Here is a 24,095-nt window from a genome sequence, read left to right as displayed (position 1 = left end):
GTATCAACATACAATACATTTTCATACGCAACGATGCAACGCTTGCGCGTCCACATTGATGTACAACGGTGACACGGTATGGAGGTACGCAACAAGTGCATACGCACCTTTAGAAAGGGAAAATCGATGGTTTCTTTTGTGTTGGATTGTATCGATACCAAACAATCATTATACCCGTACTTTTCACAGTCTATTGTGGACGTGTTTACGAGTAATTACATCACCCTCATAAACTCTGTTTTATAAAAGAACACTTTCTATTATAATACATCCATTGCTTCCAATCTCAGTTCATAAAATAGATGCATACCGTATCACCAGTCTTCCACTTTATATTCAAAAAAGAAACATAGCACACAAAGTTACAACGGTTCCTCTCAGCATCATTTTATGAAAAAAATCTACGGGTGAACGACCCTTAAAAGTTTCTTGAACCGAAAGAAAAAAACCATTTACGACTTTCGACCATCTCGAAATACGTCCCGTTGCGTTACGTCATCTTTTTTAAAGGTCCTCAGGGGTAGTATCGCTAGCAAGAGATAGAACGGGGTTTCGCGTTCATTACCGTTCTTCCAGCCGTTTGGCGGAGCCACGGCATTCAGTATTCAAGAGAGCATTTTACATCGGTCCTCGTCGAACAGAATCAAACAGCAGAAGACAGCTCTTCCCCCCAACCATCCCCTCGTAATGCTCTGCTTTACATAATTACAGCCCGATTCTGAAATATGTAAATGCAACGGAGTCGTTATCGCACGGCGTCGCGATGAATGCAGCCGACGTTCTCTGGAAGGTTGCCGGGTGTGTCCCCCCTTTCGCTTGCACAACATTACACCGTCGTGCTCGGCACGGTTGAATTCGAAGCGCTATTTAATATTTAGCAGCCTATTATGAATCAATCCGCCAGCCCGACAGAGATCCTCTTACGCGCGAGCGAGTGAACGAGCGAGCAATCCTGTATTCTATCCGGCGGATATACAGCGTGATACGCAGCTTGATTAGACACGCGATTACATCGTTCGCTGGGCGATACTTTGCATTCCTTTCGTCCCCTCAATTTCGAACCGTCGAAATCGACCTGGTTCTCGATGTGTTCCACTTGTTCCTCGAATCGGCGAGAGTTACGAGCGTCTGATTTCTTTTATCCTGTTGTATAATCATCGTGTATCGAATAGTTTTGGAATTTTTCTTTTGTAATTCGTGATGGGATTTTATGGATCTTCTTTCAGCGTGTTTTCATTTAACCCTTTCATTCAATGTAGTAATAAATGTAGTAAATAAATATAGTAATAAAATGAAATGAATGAAATTACCTTCGTGAAACAGTTGAAGACCGCGCCTCTCAAGTAGAACAACCCGTCGTGTGAGACGTATTTCACGCATATTTCGCCTGTATTTTTAATGGTTATTGTTAATAACTTATTGATAACTCGGAAACGAAGCTAGAACGCGATTTCGTCATTTGTGATTCTCGTCTGTTAGTTTGGCATGTCGAATTCATCCTGTAAAACTGTTCCACATTTTGATTAACACCCTGTATAGTGTGTACATTTGTACAATGTATTTGAAATTCGAGGTGATGACAGGAAAGTTTATATGTACATCTATTGACACAAGTGTGACGTTAAAGGATTACAAAAAATGTATGATCCATTGGTGAAGTTGTCATTATCATGTTACAATTGTGTATGTAACTTGTTGACTGACCGATAAGGCGACCGTCAGTTATTATGTACACGTTCTGATTTCTTTATTGGAACAGAAGCAAAGAAAGAACTCAGAATAGACCAGAAACTTTTGAAAACGTTCAAACAATGGAAGCGTCTGTTCTTGCAGACGGAGATACACCTGTCGTGAGTTTACAACTACACCACTTTTGAATCAGTTCTCCAAGAATTATACTTAACTCTTCAATTATCTCCACAAACTTCTTAATCCCCTCAGTCTTCGAAATAAGCTACTCGGTTCCAACCTTTCAGAGGACTCACTATAAAGTAATCATAATCCATTCAGAGTGATTAATTTTAACGCGAAATCCACAGTAATAATTCAGTGTAATACGTCTCGCCGTTCCAAAAGTGCTCCTACCGGAAACAATCGAACCGAACGGGAGTCTACTTACTTCAGTCGATAACAATAGAAGAAGGAAAATTGGTTAGCTCCCGCGGGAGTTCAGTTCCGGTGACGTTAAAAGGGAAATCCGATCGATAGATCGATGCATAAACGATTACACGACGATAAACGCTAATTAAGTCGTCGACTCGAGGGGGATGGGAACATCTGGTCGATCGTAGCGACGATCAATCGTAAAACGACGTCGGTGTGGAAGCAACCGGACGTGAGTCACGATCGATGTGGAAAGCGAAACGAGCTTTCGTCTATCGAAGGTCTCGAGCGAGACGATAATAATTCCCGACGTCACGTTTCACCGTGTCACGAGCGAGCCAGCCAGCTGCAGCTAGCTAGCTAGCGAGCGAACGGCAATCCGCGAGCGAATTCTGCGTCTCGCATTTGGAATTCGCTTTCTCGGTCGACCTGGATTTTCCCACGGACAGGTTTACCAGGAATCTGGGTCTCCAGCCGATAAACTCGTTATTCGCGGTCGACGTGTCTCGTCCTCGGTGAATATCGATCGCATTATCGTTGAAAGGGCCCAGCCTGGTTATCGGTAATTCAGTGACCCGCTCGAAATCCGCCCATTCCTCCCCTCGGAACACGGTAAAGCCTATCGTGTCAAACGTTTCGATGATAGATCCGATGGCGCTGTTGCGGTCATACCCTTAAACGTCATTGCTGTGCAACTGTTATTTGAAAATAGGACAATTATTATAAATATGTTTGAACATGGAAAGGATCGAAAGAGATGAAAATCGTTGGCTTTGAGTCGAGATGATAAATCTACACTGTTTACCATCTTCACAGACAATTGATGGCTGCTATCGACACTTCTGTCACATGGTGAGATTTGTATTGATTCAATGTCTTGTGTCACTGAAGTCGGTTCGTTGGTGAGTTTTCTTTCCGATATATTTTCTTGGCCTTCGAAACTGTTGTTGTATAGAAACACCGTGTCGGTTCCTCCGGTGATGGCGATACATTTGAATTGTATCGATATTTGGTATCGATACGTATTGCAATTAAATGAGAAGTAATAAAATCCAAAAGGAAAATGAAACAATTATTCAAGCGGATATTTACTAAGGCAGGTGACAGTGTGGAAAAGAAATCGACTAATCGCAAACTGTGCAACGATTGTATCGAAATTTTGATATTTATGGGTTAAGGATTGATAGTGGAATATATCGTCATATTAAATATCAATACAGAATATCAATGTTTAAATTGAAAAGTATTGAAATATCGATACTGTTTATCGGCCATCACTACTGCACACTACATACATCGGATAACTGCTAGAGTCAATGAGTGTCTATCTAGTCCGAAGGAAGTGTGATCACTCGACACAGGAGTGGACTAACAAATGAGCCATCTCCTTTAGCAAGACGAAGTTCTTCCGTGATTGGTTCCGCAAACTAAACCAATCGATCCTGGCTTCCTAACCCAGTCCATTAGGAAGCTAATGCTTGGCCTTGAGGCGGTTTATAAAGCACTGAGGATATCCTTGATTCTACCTTCTGGAGATGGGAAATATATCGGTTGTTCAAGGTCCACGATGATAGTTTCCCATAATATATATGGGTAATAGTCAACTGATATGGAATCCAAAGCGTGAACACTGAACCTTTAATACGCGTTTGTCCACGCCTTTACGCGACCTTTCGTTCACATTGAACACAATACTGTCTGTAGCAACAGCGTCACTGATTTTTGAACGCGTAAAAACAAACGTGCCGGTGATTAATGTTATCGTTGACCATGAACGAAAAATATTTCCACAGAATAATCGAAGCCAAATCGAATGGTAGCTCGCGTGTTTTATAAATTGCAAACATTACCACGTTCGATGGCGCGACCGTATAATTTTAACAGATCCCTGGTTTCAACGTGCCGGTTTAAATTTCCACGTAGCTGTTAATTAACAGAGATGTTTTCTTTTTTTGGTTTCAGAATAAAACGGCTTGTCCGTTGATAGAGTGGCGAATAACGTTAAAATATTTTTTGGGTGGTCCTGAGTTACGTGAAATCAAGGACGCGCGGTGTTAAGCGTAATTTCACGTCGTACAGAAAGCAATGCGGCGCGGTAATGGGTTTATGGGCGTTTAAATGTAAATTTATGGGATCCCGGCGAAATGTCGATTCCGCCACAATGAAGCCCTCGGTTGGAATTATAGTCATTAAATTAATTTCGCGAATGCTAAAAATATACAAATTTCATTTCGCGGCGGAGTGAGCATTTTTAACGATTCACGGTACATCGGCTGTACGAGGTCCGTATAAACCTTGACGGTAATTGTTTAATGTTTTTACGTTTCAGTGAGTAATGTTAGTAATCATCGTGTCTCAATTACCATACTCGCGGTATATCGAGGAATACAATAAATATTAAAACTCGTAAACATCATAAGTTATTTCCAGACGTAAGGCTATTTTAACGATTACTACACGAAGCTTAAAACTAATTAACTCGCCTTTTGAATAAATATCCTATCTTCAGTATCCTCTGTATATTGATTCCTAAGTATGTTACACGCGGTAATATTGACCCAATATTCAAAATAATTTACAATACGCTGTTCCTTTGCCAGTATGTATATTTTAACTTTAACTCGTAAGATCTAAAATATCACGAAAATTTTCTGTTCATTCGCTACCATATCTATGAAATTCTCATCTACTACAATATAATTGAGCCATAAAATGTTCGCATGTTCCTCTCCGTCAATTATATTATGTATATGATAATAATTGTTCCACTTTTATCCCTCAGAAGCTGAATGACTTGGCTCAATCCGCTCTACTTAATCGATATTCGATCGATATAGATAATCTTATTCGATCTATACCTTCTCTATTTATTGGGCACTTAATCCATTCGCGTAGATCGCGTTACATACTAATAATCCTTTTCAGGATCTAATACACGTCACGCGACGAGGGGGCTGCGTTCAAATTAACAACATCATCCTCGCTCGACCATAAATCCGTGAACACCCGTCGACCGATCGCGCAGCGTCGAACTAACGTGCGCTTGTGTCGTGCAGACGTACACAGATGCACATGCACATGTGCACACGCGCGAGACCGTACCGGCCGTACACGCTGGGAGCTCTAAGTAATTACGTTAGCCGGCGAATTAATTAACCGTCAGGCTATCGATGCCCCGCTCGAAGGCGCTGGACAGCGAACAGACCATCGATCCGGCCCCCGATCGAAAGGACGCGTCGGAAGCGTCTTCGGTAATTCCTTGAGGATCATCGATCGGAAGAGGGGAGGATCGTTCGCTGTCATCGACCGCGGGCGTCAACTGTCCTATACGGTCTATCTAATCGTCGATCGTAATCGTATCTTTCGATGACTTCGAGGTATCTGCTCGATCGACTTCGAAGGTCAAAGATAATGCACATTTTAATATTAATCATCGTCAAGTGTGTTGGTTCACGAATATAACTATGATGTAGTGGATACTTAGGTGAGCTTATTGTCTTCCTACGTTTGATTGTGATAATTGGACTCTTTGCAGAAATGTAACGAAGATTTTATTAAACTAAAGGAAATGGTTTATTTTATCGTAAATATGTGTATATTCTCAGACGAGGGGTAATTGTTGTAGACTACTGTGATCGCTTAGTTGTCGATCGGTATGAACTCTGGTGTTTTTATGAACGGTCAGGGTCAATTTCTCTCGGGACTTCTAATACACGGTCTAAGTAATGGCTGCGTTTAACGTGGTTAATCGTCGGTGATTATATACTACTAGCGGTCAGTGGTTTGGAGTCACTCTACGAGTTAAGGGAAGTGGGACATCCTCGTTGAATAGACGAACTTAAGTTACCCCGAAGTAGAAGAATCTTCCGATCTGTAAATATTGATTTTAATGCACAATTATGAGAATTTGCTATTTCTTTCGTTACATTCTACATCCTGTTATCAATGGTTTTCAATTTAAGACAGAAACATGTTTTTATTGATCAACTTAAGATCCGAGTTAATTTAATCCTTATTGATCTAGTCGGCGGATGTTTAAAATCCTGATGTTCAAGAATCCAATCGTTATGATTCTAAATAAAATAAAAACATTTTTGAAATTCAAAGTCTAATCACTTCTGGTGTCTTCGTTATAAGTAGAATTGATATCTTGCAACCTACAATAGGCAGACCAGCCTTGAAAAGCTTCCACAGTAAATCATGGATAAGTGTTCAAGGACCATCCCCACCTCTGGGCACTTGACTGGTTCCACGGGGGACCCACCAGTGTCGGGGATGACATCTGAACATTAAGTGCCAAGGAGCGTTTGAACACATATCGATGATTTACTGTATATTCTTATCAAATCATTCACAAGATTCGTCCCCTAACCTGCATACCCTAAATGCGACAGCAACATAGAAATTAGAATATTTCCAACCGACACGATGATTCTTCGATTTCAAAGGATTATGGTTTTTCAATGAACAGCAATCAGTCCCCTAAAGTGGGGAACGTTCGACCCCGTCGGCAAAACTGAAATTCCAAGAAGCGATTCACAGGTGAGCCAACGTGATTTATCGGCTCCGCGAAGTGGCACGACTCCTAATCTCGAATCTGGAAGAAGTTCTCAGGGCGTAACGGCGAGGACTGTCGCATCCGACTGAAAGCAAAAGGTCCTGGCTGTTTCCCCGGGGCAAGAAACTGAGGTTGGTCTGGTTCCAGGCGGCGAGGAAAGTACCGCAGGGCCTGGTATGGTAGCCGGGAAGCATCGATCCCTGCCATCCCCGTTTCACGAGATAAGACCGTCTTCCACCGTCTACCCCAAGAATTGCATTTGCGCGGCCCCGTATTACTTCTTGCATTTACGATCGGCCTCCTTGCCCTCCTTCTACTCCGGTATATCAGTCCGTGAGAGTTCATCCCGCCGGTTGAAATATTGGCTACACTCGGTCCCAGATTTAATCACGAGCGCGTGTTAGCTCGATAGATCATGTTCCTCCGTTGCTCCGTAACAAAGTCGAGTTTGTTTCCTAACGGAGATTAATCGGTCTTCGATGGCCCGATCCGTCTTCATCCGCCTCCGGGGTTGTTGTGATTTGACGCGTTGCGGTTTGCGCGAAATGAATCCTCGAAATTACAAATTGTTCTCCACTGATAACGATTGTAAAGGTGGAACTTGTGAGAACCGTTTACCATTGGATCAATATCTAAGTATTTGATTCATCGATTCTGTTGTGGTATAGTGTAGCTTTTAGCCATGACCGACTTTTGCTGGTTGTCCTTAAAACGGGAAAGATCGTTGAAAACGGCTGACTGATTCTGATCGTTTTGAACGCTTCGGAATTTACCGAGATATCTGTTGCTATTTAGAACGTAACAAACAGTTCTAACCTGTAAATATTTTATCTCGAACGAGACGTAGTTTCCGCGAACGGAGTTTATAGAACGCGGCGGTTTAAAATGGTATCCACGGGGTGGAATGGTCAGTCGTAAAATTTTTTGGTCAGCGGAGTCCCGGGTTGCTCCAATCTGAAATGGCAATCTCGTGTCGTTAAACGGGCGATTGCTCTTAATCAACAACACAGGAAACTGCGGAACTTCCCGTCGCATTAACAGTAGACGCGTTCCGTATCTGGTAACAGGTGGTCCGAAAGTATCGTAAATAGAGCTTCCTTTAACGTCGGTCGCCTCGGATAGTATCGAGCAATTAAACTATCCGACCGGGGTCTAATTAAGAACGGCAGATAGTTCCCGATTGAAATTATTCAGCTCGCCCCTAAATTTAAGCCGGATTCAATCGGGGATGCGCGGACGGACGAAATTTAATCGACGAAATCAATTAAAACGGAACCGGGGTAAAAGGGACTCCGTAGTGAAACGTGGCTTCGCTGATAAATCCGAGGTTTCGAAGGGAAAAATTCATCGTGATCGGTGTGTTAGGTCTCGTAACGATAACAATTCCATCAGAGTAACCGTTTCACGAGAAAATTTTATTGAACCTTCATTTGCTAAACAGTGATCTCTAGTTCAGACTAATACATTAATATTTAATATCAACCGACAAATGGTTTTCAATCTTTCGCGAAGAAGGAAAATTTTAGAAAAGATTCAATGTAAAGTGATGTTACAGTTGTACAAATTGTAGGTCAACTTCTTGAATAACATCCACAGCTTCATTTTTCGCAGAACTCGATCTTTCATCGAGCGAGAAAGGGGGTAAGAACCGTGAAGCATCGGATTAATTGAAAAACAGAGATACTCCCGGTGGAGGAGTAACGAGCACATAAACACAGATCCTCTGTCGCGGGACGTTGTTTTCTTCTTCGACGAGCTAGAACGGGATAAGCCTGTAATACGTTTTTCGAAATGTCGTATTGCTCGAGTCGCTCCGGCGTGCGACGGGATCCGTGGACAAAGACGGGGCGGTAGAACGGCGGGAGGGGTGGCTGCAAGACGGGGGGTGGGTTGGACGAGATATTGCCGATGCCAAGACGCCGGATGTGTAAGCTCGCGAACCACCGAAGAAAAATACTGCGATGACGGTATACGACTTTATTTCATCCCTTTTCGCTCGTAGCGATACCATTCCCGGGGCCTCTGGAAACTATTGATATTTTCATCTCCGATCTTCTAGAAACATTCGCATCCGTTCCCTCGAGGACTTCCATTCCGGGAGAACTACGGAGAACAATATAAATCCAAAAGGTATTGTGGAATTCACGACTACGGACGATTTGACAGACGGGATCGATTAAATATATTTTCACCTGTAATGTTTCACATTGGACACGACGTTTGCAGGCTACGTGTCGATAGAAAATTTGTATACAAGTCAGAGAAATGAAGACATTACACGTTAACTAGACTAACTCTTACTTAGGCTTAGATTCTTCGATCTAGTAGGTCTTAGGCTTGGGTCTTTGGTCCGGGCAGTCTTGGGTTTGGGTCTTTGGATTCGAGTAGTACCTACTGGGTAGTATTGAGTACTCGTAATTGAGTCTTTCGGTCTGGAGTTCCTCAAGGTAAAGTTTTTGAGTTCCGAGAGCCTCGAGCTTGGGCCTTTCGATTCTGAGGGCCTCGAGCCTTGGGTCTTTGGGTTTTGGATTTTAAGGGCCTTAAGATTGGATTTTTAGGTCCGGAGGGCCTCGAGTTTAGCTTCTCCGGTAAAAAGTCTCTTAGGTTTGAGTCTTTGAGTCCGGAGAGTCGTGAGCTTGACTGCTTGGGTTTAGGCACCCTGAATTTTGGCTCTTTAAGTCTTGGATCAATCAACTTCGAGTCTCTCGGTCCTGAATTTCTAGGTTGATCCAAACTGATGGGTTCGTCTTCTAAAATGGATGGAATACGATGACTAACACACATTTACCGTTAAAGAGGAAATACTGTTGAAGATTGTATTTTTTTAAATTCGTTAGGCAATAATCTTTCAGACTCAGAATTCAATTACACTGTTCGCAATTTTCGCTGTTCTTCTCGACAGCTCGATGAAAGGTTATCTTATTATCTCAAAGGGTCGTGTGCTACAGGGACAGAATCCTCCAAATTCTTTTCGTCGAATGAAAAGCGGTCTCATCGGCTGTCAAAGTGGCAAGGGAGCCTGGAATTTTGCCGACGGGATTTTTCTCGTGTCTCGTGACACGAGGTTACCAGCCGGTCGCCCCCTTCTCATTGTACGAAGCTCGAGATTCGCTGGCTTTTCTCATCGTCCTCTTCACTTTCATCCCACTCCACATTTGGAAACTTTCTCAGCTGCGAGGACACTGCGTTTACGAATATCCTGTGATCCCCTTATGGCTGAATTCAAGGAAGCCCACTCAATCGGTTGAACCTCTAACTTCTTTGCGAACAGATCTCTAAAGTACATTACACAGCTGTCCACTGTGTGGGTCGATTCTATTTATATCGACGGTGTAAGTGAACAAAAATTTGAATATTACGCAAAGATATGAACGTTCGTTCCGAGAAGAACGGATCGTGTCTGTCACGTACGTTTTTATAATTCGCCGGCGTTCTTTGGCGAATCGTTTCACGTACAGCGTAACTCCTGTCGTGAATTCGACGAGACAAGTCTATTGGGAATTCTGTTTATGTTTCGGTGCAACGATTGCACGGCAGAATGACTCGCGGAAAGAGTCGGGAGGCGGCGCCTTCGGCAGGCCGATTACGACCTTGCCCTGATTGTAACTGCTCGTGCTTTGAAAGCTCGCTCCTTTACAGACACTCGAGCACGTTCTCATTTCACGCTTCAACAGCCGGCCGCGCCGCGTGCCGATTCCTATTTCTCGTCCATTTCTGTTCTGTCGGATTCCGATCGTTCTCGATCCGAACTTTTCTGCGGAATGAGGCTGGGTCAGGTGAAAATGTTTCGTAGCTGGCGATGTTTCACTTTCCGATGTACGAGATCGAACTATCGATCGTTACATCATTTTCGATTTAAGCTTTGTGTCTAATTCATAAGAGTCTTCCGAGTCACTGGCTCATTCGTCAATGCGTCAGCGTATCTTCACAGACTCATTTCCACATCAATGCATCGCTGTTGGATCTCTAATATCCACTGACCCCATGATGTACAAGACATTTTAAGAGTCATTTAGTTATCTGTCTACTTTGTATTCCAAAGTACATCGATGTTCGATACTTCAATGTGTATCAGAAAACACCGTTCATCCTTAGAGAACTAGTGGTGTGTTATGTTTTACGGGACACCTGTTCATTGCATCAGCAAAGGTGTTCATAAATTCTGTGCTCTTATGTACACAGTGAAAATAAAGACTACAAGACTGTTTGCAGGTTACTTTATTACTTTCATTCCTACGTGACCTAAGTATAAGTGACACAGATTTCGTTCTGTAGCTGAAAATTATCTACTTTATAATACTGTTACCTAATCAATTGTCCTGCGAGCTGTCAAGGTCCTTGCCCGCCAGATTCAATTTAATTATATACATTATTCTATATTAAGTAATACATTTGCAAGGTTATCTATTAATTGTAAAATAAAGTGAACCCTGAGACGATACCGGGATGCAACAATACTAAATAAAACCAAATTAAATAAAGTCCATGGGTTTCAAAAAGCTAAACGATGATCAGACACGTATGTACTCTCAACACAGTAAATGAATTGTACGTCATTGTTCTTTGAATAGAAAACACGAAATTACGAAAACAAAAATTATGTTCAATAGTTTCACTTGCCTGTGCGGTACCAACGCACCGTATTATTATTATTCAATGATTTCCCCGGCCGTAGGTGGGCTACAAGCGTAATCAATCCATAAAATTCAAACTCGGGGGATCGTTCTCGAGGCAACGGGACCGCGCGCCGACAGACAGGGCGTGGAATCGATTATCGTCCGCTTGTCCGTTCTCTTTTTCGGTAGTTCCTGTTCCACTCGTGCCGGATCCCCTCGGCCAACGAACGAATAACAGGAGGCGCAACGTGCGCTGCACGAAAATCGTGAAAACAAAAGAAGAAGAAGATGTGAAACGAACGGGGTCGTGTGAAGAGGGGAACGGAGGAAAACGGAGAAAGCGAGAGGGAACCGCATCGAGAGACTACCGAACGCAATATGATTCCCACCTCGACGTCGAGTCCGCGCCTCATAGAATATGCATGACATGCTAATGCGACTTGTACCTAATCTAATTATACAGTTCCACGCGAGTCGCCATCTAACCCCTTCGCCCTGTCCTATCGTTTCTTCGAGCGTACGCAGACGCGTACATGTATACACGCGACACTGGCAACCGTCGTATCTCCGTGATTCTATTTCCTTGTTCCACGGAACACGAGGCAAAGTTATTATTTGATCGATAGCCAATCGTTGCAATCCGATTCTTAATGCAACGATGTTGGAATCCATAGGACTTACGGTGGTTTGCACTATTGATATAAGCGAAATGGGAGAATCTTGTATGGAAAAAATAAGACAGAATCTGTCTAATACTCATTATTAATTTGTTTAATATTAACAAGAATATCAACAGTAAACCAGTAACAATCAATATGATACATGATTCATTAACCTGCTTGCTGCATCTTTTTGGTATCCTGTATCAAATTTTTTTTCGTAAAATCAAGAACCAATTGTTATTTTCACGATAAATAACGAATTACAGTAAATCATTGCTGAGTGTTCGAAGGCTTCTCGGCACTGAGTGTTCACACGTTATTCCCACCACTGGGTGCTTGACTTCGAGCGTTTATCGATGATATTCGGTACTCATTAGCGTTGCGGCAATAGTCACGTAAGCCATTTCTTTTAACCCTTTGCCTGCGAGCAAAACCTTAGGCATCATTCGTTGTAACGAGCAATTCGGAAATAACTATTTCGGAATCTGCTCGTTGCTTTGCACCCATCGCAAGCTTCATTTGCGATAAACTACAGTTTTTACATTTTACAAAATTTATACAAGCAATGGAATAGTTCTTCGCAGCCTACGAATCGAACATGACATAAATTCGTTTATTCTTATATGCCTCTAATTTACTTATATTCATTTATCAATAGTACAGGAAATAAAAATAGAAAAAATTTCGAAGAGTCTGGTACATTTTCAACCTGAACTACTTCAGGATTAAAGCACGCGTGTCTCAATCCGCGCCTAGTACTTTCCGAGTAGAGAAGCCGAGGCAAAACAAGCATTCCCATGGTACTCGTTCGCGCTGGAACTTCGAGTTCGAGTGGCAATCTCCCAGGGCAGGAAGCTGTTCGCGTTCTTTCCGTCCCTCTGTCTTTCGTCCGTTTACGTGCTGGGCTCCGAGGCGGACAGGTAATGAGGATTGTGCTCGTGAAGTGTTGCACGGAAGCGTAGTTACCGTGTTTCCGATGGCGTTTTCCAGCGAGCTCGCCTCGCGAGGTTTACGTAGCTTGGTCCTCCCTTCTTTCCCCCCATCGTTCACATGAACGGCGACACCCGTTCGCCGGAACCGAGTGGAGGATAGATAAAGCGATTACGCGCCGACACCCTATTTTCTCGCGACTCCACGATTTTTTTTCTTCTCGCCGCACTAGTGCACCTTCGTGTTGCCGTTTCGAGCCGTCCGTGACGCAGATCCAGCTGTGGAACAACGTTTCCTGGCGGTCTTGTCTCTCGTTCGTTCTGATCTTTTGTCTCCAGCAGGGCTTGGAAACTGTTACGATTTCGGTTTAGGTTCTTGAAACAGTTATGAAGAATCTTTATTCTGAATAACTGTTACGAAGAACTTAAATTTCAGACTGTATAAGTTTCAGTTATGGTTCCTATATCAGCTCCCATATCAGTATTGTTTAGGTTCTATATCATTTCTATAACAGTTATTTTTTAGGTTCTATATTAGTTCTGAATAGAATATATTTCAATCGGAACTTTTATATAATAGTTTCAAACAGTTATTTTCAGAACCGTTTCAAGCCCTGGTGTCTAGACACCAAGATCATTGCTACCTGGCCTCTCTATTCCCTCGATTACCGAGTTGTCGCGGTACGGCGTTCACCGAGCGGCTCTTTGTACCCTTTCTACAGTAGTTTCTTCATGGATCGTCACTGTATTTTTCATGCAAGTGAAAGGTTTGGAGTTAGTGCCCTTGTAGACTAAGTGAGCAGTACGGTCTGCGTTCTTGATCACGAATAACAAGATATTATTATGTCGAATGATAAATTTCAGTGTCTTGAAATTCATGTTTAATTGTTTGTTAGTTCTTAAAATATAACGATAGTTGGTAATTATGGCTCTTGTTAACAAAAATTGTAGGCTTACATTTTACAAACTCTTGTCCTAAATTAGGACAACACTTTCCTAGTTCGGGTCAAGACTATTCACCTAAGAAAATAAGTGCGATAAAGAGGTCAAAACAATAAACCGTGAATTACACATTTCCATCTCGAAAATCCGCCCCGCAAGTTCTTTATTCGACTCTCTTACCAAAACGAGCCGAATACGATGGGATAAGTGTCGATCATCGAATTAAGAATCGCGCGGGCGTTAATGCGGCATCGAGTCCGCGTCATCGAAGTTTCGAGTGTTCCAGCCGATTATTCGCGTTTATCGATCCGTTTCCAACCGTACTCGAACGATCGCGCGCGGGAATCGTATTACGGAAGAGGTTTCTCGATAAACACGAGCGACGAGGATGCTGTTCCCCAGCGTATTGATCGGCTTGGATCGGTCGAAACGCGGAAGAGAGAGCCACGTGATGGGACTGGGTTGCGGCGCGGAACGGGGTGAACGCACTCGCCAGCGGTGTGTGCACTCGGTGCAATTCGGCCTGTTGCACCGCGTGCAGCGTCGAGCCTCGCGTTACTTTAACGGGCCGCTCTTTGTAATTGTCGTTCGTCAGCCCGTTTTTACACTGAGGGCTGTTTGAAAACTTCTAGAAATGAAGTGTAAACGATATTAACCCTTTGCCCTACGATTTTCTTGATGTCTGCAGACTCCAGGATTACATTGTTGTCGATAGTTTCCCAGAAACGAAAGAAATTCTGCACTTATTGCAACTGTATTTTTACTGTAAAAGTTAAATATTAATACCAGCAACGTGGCATTTCACTTCAACTCAAAGAAAACCGAATAATATTCTTCTTTGTTGCATCGATTTTGAAATCGTCAACACGAGTCTAACTCGATGTTATAGGGCAAGGGGTTAATATTTCTAAAATTTTTTAATTCATTGAAACATTTAATTTGTTACTCGAATAATGTTGACAAGAAGAGGTCTCCGGGTATAACGTTGACTTTTTAATAAGGTTTAGCACAGTTTGGGTATTTTCGAATTGGTAATATAAATAATGTAAAAATACGTTGAAAGAATAGAGTAAAATTTTCTCGTATGATGCTTCGTTTTCAAGATAATTAAGTTTCGAAATTCTTTCTTTCTTCTTTCGAAGAATTAGGTGTACAAATTAATTCGCGGCCTTTTTATAGATTTTCAGTCTAGTCTTGAAAATATTCCCCATTATTTTCTACATATTTACCCCATTTCTCAGGCGGTTGGCGAGTCATCTCTCGAAAAAATAAATTACGATTTTGAGTCAGTAATTAATTGTGGGGGCCACGAATTAATTTGTACACCTAATAGAAACGGTATATCTTGTCGACCAACTGTATAAGAATAATTTTAATAACCACTCAGATATACCGATTTAGTTTGATAACTTTCACGGATGGTTCTGATTTAATTTTGTCCTGACTTTCCTAACCGACTTAGCCCAGATACAGTATCTCACGCGGGAGACGTAGCAACACTATCCCAGAGTTCATACCGGGAACAGAATCATCGCTGGCGATCTCAAGGTCGGTCGGGGGTAAGGTCGGGGGTCAACGTTCCTCACGCTTACCCAGTCGAGACTTACGCGAGACGCACGTGGACGTTTAAGTTTCTCCGTAGGAGCGCGACCCTTCTTCGTCTGTTGGCCGACCCACAGCGACGGATAGGTTCATTGACTGCATTCGCGGGAAAGGGAGAGTCGGCTGGGGGAATCCTGCGCAGGGGGTTGTTGAGAGTTCGATTCTGGCGTCTTGTTCCGGGAACCTTGTAATGCATATATCGTTCGTATGTGAAGTTTCCTATTATTTCAATGTTGTTTCTGAATTCGGACTAAACGTGGGTAGAATTTTTAGAAGATGGTTACAATTAGACTGCGGATTATCATGCATTTATAGCGTGCTCGATCGTTTGAAATTCAGTATACTGAGAAGTTCAAGAGATTTTTATACACAGAGTGAGTCAATAAGAACTGCTATCTAAAATAACTCATTACCTATTGGTTGTATCAAAAGAACGTTTCAATTAATTATATAGTATTTTAAGAGACGCATTGGATGAATATAATTTGATTTTTTTATATCTTATTCTCTTTTGAGATATCAAGGTAATCTGGAGTTTTTTCAATGCCAGTGCATCTTTTTTTAATACCATCATGCTATAGGTCGCTGAATTTGTTCTTCCATCGATAACAAGATGGTGTTACAAAGAAAAGCATTGATCTTGAAAAAACTCAAGGTCACTTTAAAATCTCAACAACAAAAAATAGGATATAAGGAATCAATCAAATTGTATACATCCGATGGGTCATTTAAAATGCTACATAACTCGTTAAAACATTTTCTGATACAAACAATAAGCAACGAATTATTTTAAATGGTAGTTCTTACTGACTCACCCTGTAGTTCCATTTTAGTTGGGACCCTATAGAACGTCCAGCGCAGAAAAGAAATTCCTGTTTGCTTCCAGTTTCCGAAAGGAAATCTTTAAAGATTGATATTTGCATAGATTTCTATAATCTAGTGATAATAATAACAGATTCTAGTTGCTGTGTAGCGGGTTTGATGATTGACAAGTAAACATTGAATAGTTACAATTTATGTAAAAGTATTCTGAATTCTTAAACGTTTCTACCAGTGTTCGAAATATACATTGTGATAATTTCAGATTATTGGCATATCCCCATATAAGATTCGACATGTTCCCTTTTATCATTTAAAATACGGTTATCTCGATACTTACTTTTTACTCGTCCATTAGTCTCTAACGATCAGGGCGTCATCATTATCAGCGTTGGAACATTTTATCTTAATTTTCAACCAGCCACGAATGAAAATCATTCCTCAATCTCAACAGCATTACTATATTTACCACGCTATCAGTACCACGAAGTTATGTTCGCGATTATAATAAGACCTATGAAATTCATCCGAAAGCTCGTGAACACTTCCGTGAACGATAAACACGAGCTTGTTGCGGTTAACGATCCCCTGGCCTCGGAATGCTTATCAACGTGAATCTTCAGAGGAAGCCAGCCAGTTTCACGATGCAACCTTCAATTTTTAATCACCGTCGATTTCTTTCCACGTCCTGCTCGGGGTTCGATGTTTCCTCAGAATTCACGGTGTGCTGCCGCCGGGGTTTTTTTGCTCGTTTTTCCGTCCGGTTCTGGAACCCCCTGTGGCGTTTGCAAGTTTCACCCCGTGCGGAAAGATCGTTTTGCTCGCGTCCAGTGTTTCGACGCGGCGGGAATTTCGTGGCTGCGGGAACCCGATATAAAAATAATTCACGGCTCGATTTTATTTATCGAGCCCCCGTTCGTCCGTCCCGTGCCTCGTTCATCCGCGATTTTCGAGCCCCGAAAATAATCCCGGGACTCAGCGAAAAACGAAGTGGTAATTTTTATTCGACGTTCGCGGCTTCGAGAACCGGTAGATGGAAGATCGATCGTACGTTCGGACGATAAATTCGCGAATTTTGCCGAAACTATTCGACTACTTCGCGCTGACGCGCATTTTCGCTCGTTTGATTCATTTCGTATTCACACGAAGTACCGTGACCGGTGTTAAATTCAGCCGACCGATAAAGTGCACTCGTTCATATTTTGATAATCGAACGTATGTGCTGTATTGTAATGCAAGTTAAATAATCTAATTGCATTGATGATATTCATTAATTCTTAGTCGATCATCAGGAAATGTGACTATAGATAGCACAGAATGTATGAATATTACAAGAGTGTTTAAATTGCGCATTTCGAGAATTATTCGATTCTTCCAATGATATTCATGTGTTTGGTACTGCATATATCATGGGTCATTAATAATTCATGTGGAGACAAAGATTTAAAAACCACCGTCCTTGTATATCCACAATTTTATAGTGCATACAGCTAGGGTAAAAAAATACAATTTATTAATTCGGTGTTGATGGTATCGTTTCCTGTGCAAGATTTATGAATCATGAATCATCATACAAATATTCATTCTGTCACGTGTAACCAGAGATGGGCAAATTCATTATCTAGATAATGAGTTTCGAATAACGAATAAAAGGTAAAAAAAGAAGTATTTCGTCTCGAATGAATAAACAGTTGGCAAACAATTATTTAATCTCATTAACTATTTCACACGTCGACCGCCACAGTGAGAAAGGCCGTACGTAGCCAGACACAGTTTATTTTGTTTTTTTGTCACAAATCGTTGGAAATATATGCGTTTAGCAATTCATACAGAGAAGATCAAATGTAGGAATTTCTTTCTTTTCTCAAGTATCATATTGGGTTCCGAATAAACTACAAAACTTATTGGATCTGATGAAAATTGTGTTTTGTACTTGTCGCGTCCGTCCGCGTGGATTTCTCTTTCGAATCCGCCTGGAGTTGTAAATTCCAGGCTCGACCGTCGTGGTACGCGTCCGGTTGCGAACTGTTGCCCGCCAAATTAATATTAGGCAACTGTTTCAATTTCTTTAGTGAGAAAAACGAATAATTGCTCGACCGTTGGAGCTGGCGAATCGTGATGCGAATGTTGTCGAATGATTGTTCGATTGCGAGTTAATGCGAATGAATTGAGTCCGTGTGACTCTAGTCGTAACGAGTATGTTTTGCGAACGAGTGTTTGCGAACGAGTGTTTTCTATTGAATGTTTTCGACTGAATGTATCTTTTCGACTGTATGTATCTTTTCGACTGTGTGTATCTTTTCGACTGTCTCTACGAGTTTCGTGTGACGTCGCGCTTCCTCAAAGTTTGATGAAGGCGTGACCAAAACTCGCCTCCTTATTGGTGATGCCCTGAAGGGGAAGGCAAATTTCTCGGGTTTTTCACGCGACGCGGAGGTGGAATACCTCTCCTTCAGGGCGAAGCGGACGTCAGGAAAATATCGCGCACGTGGTCGCGGTGCGAGTTGACCGCGACGAATTTTCGAGTCTCTCAACGGTAGGGTTTTATGATTATATTGTCTGCGAGTCAGCGCGCCCCGGTAAGGCCCGGCGCGGATGGGTCCCAGGTTACCGAGCGCATGTGGCGGACTGCAGACCAAATGTTCGCTTCTTTTGTCTATTATTCTCTTTGTGTTAACGAAATTAAAATTGCAAAGGGTCGGTCTTGCAAAATATATAAATTGACTGAAAAAAAAGGAATAAAATAATAAAAAGTAACGGTATCGTCTGACTGTATAACCGTCGTTTCGGTCTACGACGGAACAGTACTGTATTTCACAGACCCCATTAGACTATAAATGCATGAAATCAGCAATCAACTTATTATCAACAACCTGTTATGTACCCATTTTTTATCCTCACCAAACGAAGTCTAAACTGTACAGAATTTCAACTTATCATCACTATCCCCATGAGGTCTAATCAGAGATGCGCACAATTTTATTCGAATAATACATAGTGAAAAGCAGCAGTATATAAGATCGTGATCCTGACCTTTAAACAGTTCATGAGATTAAATAATTGTTTGCAAAGTGTCTACTAATTCAAGAAGAAATATTATTTTATGATAAAAATTGGAATTACCACGTTCAATCAAGTAAAAATGACGAAATATTTTTTTCATCTTTTATTCGTTATTCGAAACTTTTTATCTAGATAATGAATTTGCCCATCTCTGGGTGTAATTGCCTATAACTCCAATCTCCATTATTTACACTGAAAGTTTTATTCCTGCCTCACCGCGAGAGCCCTAATCGACTCCTTCGATTTCTCCGAAGAAGTCGTATCACGGGGTGTATGTATTTGTGAAAGTCGGTCAGCGAAATCAACACGTCGCGCGTCTCTGGGCGTTAAACGATTGCCATTGAAAATCCGTTGCTCGCTTAGGCATCGCTGTAGGTCGCGATGACTGGGTAACGCTAAAAATAGTCGGCGAGAACGATGCCGCGCGGCTATTATTAAGTCTCTTTCGATCGATGCCGAGAGGCAGTCGTGGCCAGTTATTTCCGAACGGACTTCCCCGCCAAACGGCGCGACTGAGACGGGGAGAAAAATGGCCCCGCGAGTCCCGCGACGACCACCGTTGCAGGTTGATCGGGCCGTTGCAACGACGGGGACAAAAATCTGGGAATTTCTCTTCGAGGCATGGAGAGGAGCTCGGTGCGTCGTTGTCCTTGGCGGGATCTCGTGTCCCCGCAAGGATAACGAACGATCGCCTAGCGAGCTCCCAGGCCGGAATTAATCGATTACGATCGCAGTCGACCGCGCGAGGTAGATACGACAGAAAAACGAGGAACACGGGAAAAACAGAGAATCGGGGCCCGACAATAAAAAGATGATTAGCGGTCGCGTGAATAAATCCTCGACGACTTCATGGAATTTGAATAAAATTCAAGATTCATGGACGACCATTTATTCACCCGGGATGGGGAGCGGAGAATAATCGGGCTGTCTTCGTGGGAACGGGAACTCGCCTTCAGTAGCCCCGAGTGGGGATTAATCGGACAGAGGGTGAGAAAAAAAGGATACACGCTTGTTGGTGGTGTCTCGCGAGCATCCGTAGAATTCGCAGACGTTTCGTAATCTTGAACGCTAGAATTATCGAAGGTGAAAGTGTTTCTGTTACGTTGATCAAGAGGAAGAAATTGTTGGGAATATACAAATCGATAAATTAATGAACTTTTTCATTTATGCTGGGTGTTAATGAAAATGAATATGTACTACTTGAACAGTCGAGTATCTGATACACGGGATTGATGGCCTAGTTATGTTTAGCGAACGATATGAAATGGAGCGATTGGAATCAACTCGTGAAGCAGTTCAAGAGCCCGGCTCTCAAGTAGAATAATCCATCGCGTCAGGCGTATTTCACGCGTATTTCACCTGTATTTTCAACAGTTCATAACTCGGAAACGAAGCCTCGAATGCATTTTTTTTGTTCTTAATTTTTGTCTTAGTTTAGTGTATAGAATCCAAACATTGACTGTCCTAAGATAATTTTTTTATTGTAAGAATTACAACAATACATACGTCAAGCTATTCTTCCACCTCATACACCAACTAAAACTATTAATTTTCCACCACTACAAAAATACGATACATTTAACCAATCACACGCCAATCCATACCAACGAGTCACTACACATACAAACGTCAGATAGAACGCAGTCAACCATCAATCAGGACACACCTAACACACCGAGCAAACACAACTATTCCTCCTACACAATCACATAAAAATTGTGAGTCACTTTATCTATGTCGGAAAGAATTTTCAAGTTATATTTTTCATTGATGCCATGTAAATGAACAGATCTGTTAACACGTTAAGCGCTACGTCAGTCACCGATGACTGACAATATACTTCCCGTTCAAGCCGCGTCAGTCCGATGACTGACTACACATAACTTAAAAAATTATATTCTTATATCAAATAGTCTGAGCATTTCTAAAAGAATCTACCAAAATATGCGTAATAAACAATACCTCTAAATACGTCTAAGTCTTATAGCAACCTTACGTATCTTTCCGGTGCTTAACGTGTTAACTTTCTGTGTGCAAATAATCAATACTATAGTGATTTTCGAAAATTACTCCGTTCTAAAAAGTAGAGTATTATAAGGTATGAAATATGTATAAATAGCGAACAAACAATATTTATTAATAAATCTATACGTACCTAAGGTATGGGTCTTTAGTGACCCGGCGTTCGTTGACCGAGAAGTTAACGGATCGTTCGGAGAAACAAAAATCACGGCGACGAATGCACGAGAAACTAATAAAACGCTCGGGATCCATTGTCCATGTTTCGAGCGCAACGAAAGGGTTCCTGCGGATTCGATCGACAGTTTAAATACGCGTCGATCGAATAAAGTGGCGGTGATTTATCGGGAAAGCGTGTTAGTTGGTCCCGAGGGTGAGCTCTTGGACATCTACGAGCCACCGTTTTCATACGGTATTCACGTGTATAGAACCAGACCCAAGTTGCTACGTCGCGTTGGACGCGCGCGCGCGCGCGCGTGCTCGTATATTTCCAACGGTGGCGCGATTTCCTGGCTAAATATGGCGCCGATAAATCCCGTGGTCGGTTTATCGGGTACCGTTCCATTGTGTCCCGTGGCCTCTCGAACGCGAAAACCCAACGGGCGAACCTTCAACCCCCGTCCTGCCATTGCGATCTCTCTCTCTCCCTCTCTGGCTGAGCTCGCGCGCGCACGTGGCGTGGCTGTGAATACTGCGAGCCGCGATACGCCACGGTAAATAAGCCGGCCGATACGAGTCGCCATTATCTATTATGGGACACCGTCCGATACCGAGACCCGGAGTTTATTCCTCCTACAGAGGAATAACTTTGAATTAGACCTCTTCGAACTGGATTTTGCCCGTGGTACGGGCGTATCTTCGAGAAACTCAGTTCGAATATTAGAGGTCTTGGGGACAGGAGATACGTAATTTTCGCTTTATCCACATGTGTGAATAAAATACAGTCCAAGATTAGTATTTGTTATTGTAGGTTCTTGTGGTGTACTACTCATTGTGTTGTGGCAAATTTTTTTGTTATAAACAAATTATGTTTTGGAGAAGTTGTTAGCACCATATTATTGTACATAAGAGATAATGGAACTTACTCGTTAAAAGTTTTCGTGTATCTCTTCTGGCTTTCGAGATAGTACCTCGAGTCGAAACTTTGAAGGGTGGTTTCACCCCTTAGAGTCGTATCTCAGTCGATAAGAAAAAATGCGTGTCCCTTATTTTTTCCAGATTAATAAACGTACGAAGTTTCATAAAAATCGGACACTTCCGTGCCTTTCTTTGTCAGTTACTTTTGGTCGCGTGATTTTAAAGAATAGCAAAGCGTAACGTGTAAACTTGACAATTTTATCTTACCTGTACAATGCAATCGAAAATATCCAGTTTCTATTACAGAAATCAAACGGGTAAGTGCTCGATAGTCGCATATAATAATCTCGTTCGTCCCTGATCCATAAACAGACATAACCAAAGAGCAGATATCGCAACCGTATAATATTTTTTCGTGATCGCGAACACCAAATCCCGTGATAACGTTCCGAAATCAATGCCGCGCACATCCTCTCCCTATAAACATGCTCCTCCCCCTATTTCCCTCCGGTCGGTGATATTGAATCTGGTGCCGGAAGAACTGGAAGTCGGCCAATATCGTAAACTATGCGCAAGAGAGCCAGATGCAGAGAGAATCTCTAGTTAGTTTTAACTACCTGCGAACTGCATTGTAGTCGGTTCAAGTGCTTCCAACTGCTTTCCCCCAAGAGTTATCCTTGTCCCTACGGCGTGTTCCGAGGGAAAGCTCCGGATACGACCGCGATCCCTTAATCGTCATTGGTCGCCAAATCCACCGATTATTTCGACCTTTTCGTCCGTGCACGTGTATGCAGGGTGTTTCAGAACTATTGACAGAAACTTAACCAGCTAATAAAACTAGTCAGAAGAAGGAAAAAAAATCTTTACGAATCATTGATTGGTAGAACAATTGTTTTCGAGATATTCAGTAGCTCATAAATTAATAGTTCTATGCCTCTTTATACATGTCATAGAAAAACTGATGGCTATGCGGGGGCCTTCGGGTCTGGAGGTCTTCGAGTGGTCAGTTATTGGTGGGAATAATTCTTTGTGGACATTACAGTAAATCTTGGATAAATGTTCAAAACTCGAGATCACTTTGGAACAGTTATCGTAGAGGCAGAAAATTGCCACACCTAATAAATTTCCTGACCTTATACATGACATTCTCGACTATTATCTTACCGATACGCAGGCTTTTGATCTGGCTGAATGATTCCAAGGGTACCGTTAGACCAAGCGATAACATAGAGATCTTTCCATGACATTTATCCAAAATTTACTCTACATTTTTGCCTAGTTTTACCCTATGCTCAATGAAAGATCAGAAAGACAACTTCAATTACATCGCACAATTAACTAAAATTCGTGCTTCACTTATTGGTGACACTTGTCAGACAGGTAGCGAACAAACACCGTAGCCAAGTACTATTCAAGTATAATTAATTATAATTAATATAACCAACAACCAATGCTAATTTATTATAAAAAAAAGGAAACCCTGTTTTTCACTGGACTCATTTTCTCACGAAGTCTCCCGTGTCTGTTTCACCACCAATAACGGGACCACCCTGTGTATACACGGTGCACTCGTGCTCGTAAAGAATCGGACGGTATAGTAACGGGGCCCGGTCGTAATATCGCGCCCTGATAATAAAAATCAACGATGGGAAGTAGCCGGTTCGGAAGGCTGACGCCGGGGGTATCCCTCGAAAATAGCTCGACT

General features: G+C 42.1%; 1 protein-coding gene across 1 annotated transcript in view; it reads left to right on the top strand.

Annotated features, from left to right (window-relative positions):
• The window catches only part of LOC107193717 (mucin-5AC), a 392,296-nt gene that overhangs the window by 317,048 nt on the left and 51,153 nt on the right, over window positions 1-24,095 (top strand). The gene's annotated exons all lie outside the window — the stretch shown is intronic.

The sequence above is a fragment of the Dufourea novaeangliae genome, unplaced genomic scaffold (assembly GCF_001272555.1).
Source record: "Dufourea novaeangliae isolate 0120121106 unplaced genomic scaffold, ASM127255v1 scaffold25, whole genome shotgun sequence".
Taxonomy (NCBI): Eukaryota; Metazoa; Arthropoda; class Insecta; order Hymenoptera; family Halictidae; genus Dufourea; species Dufourea novaeangliae.
This window is presented reverse-complemented; position numbering and strand designations above follow the sequence as displayed.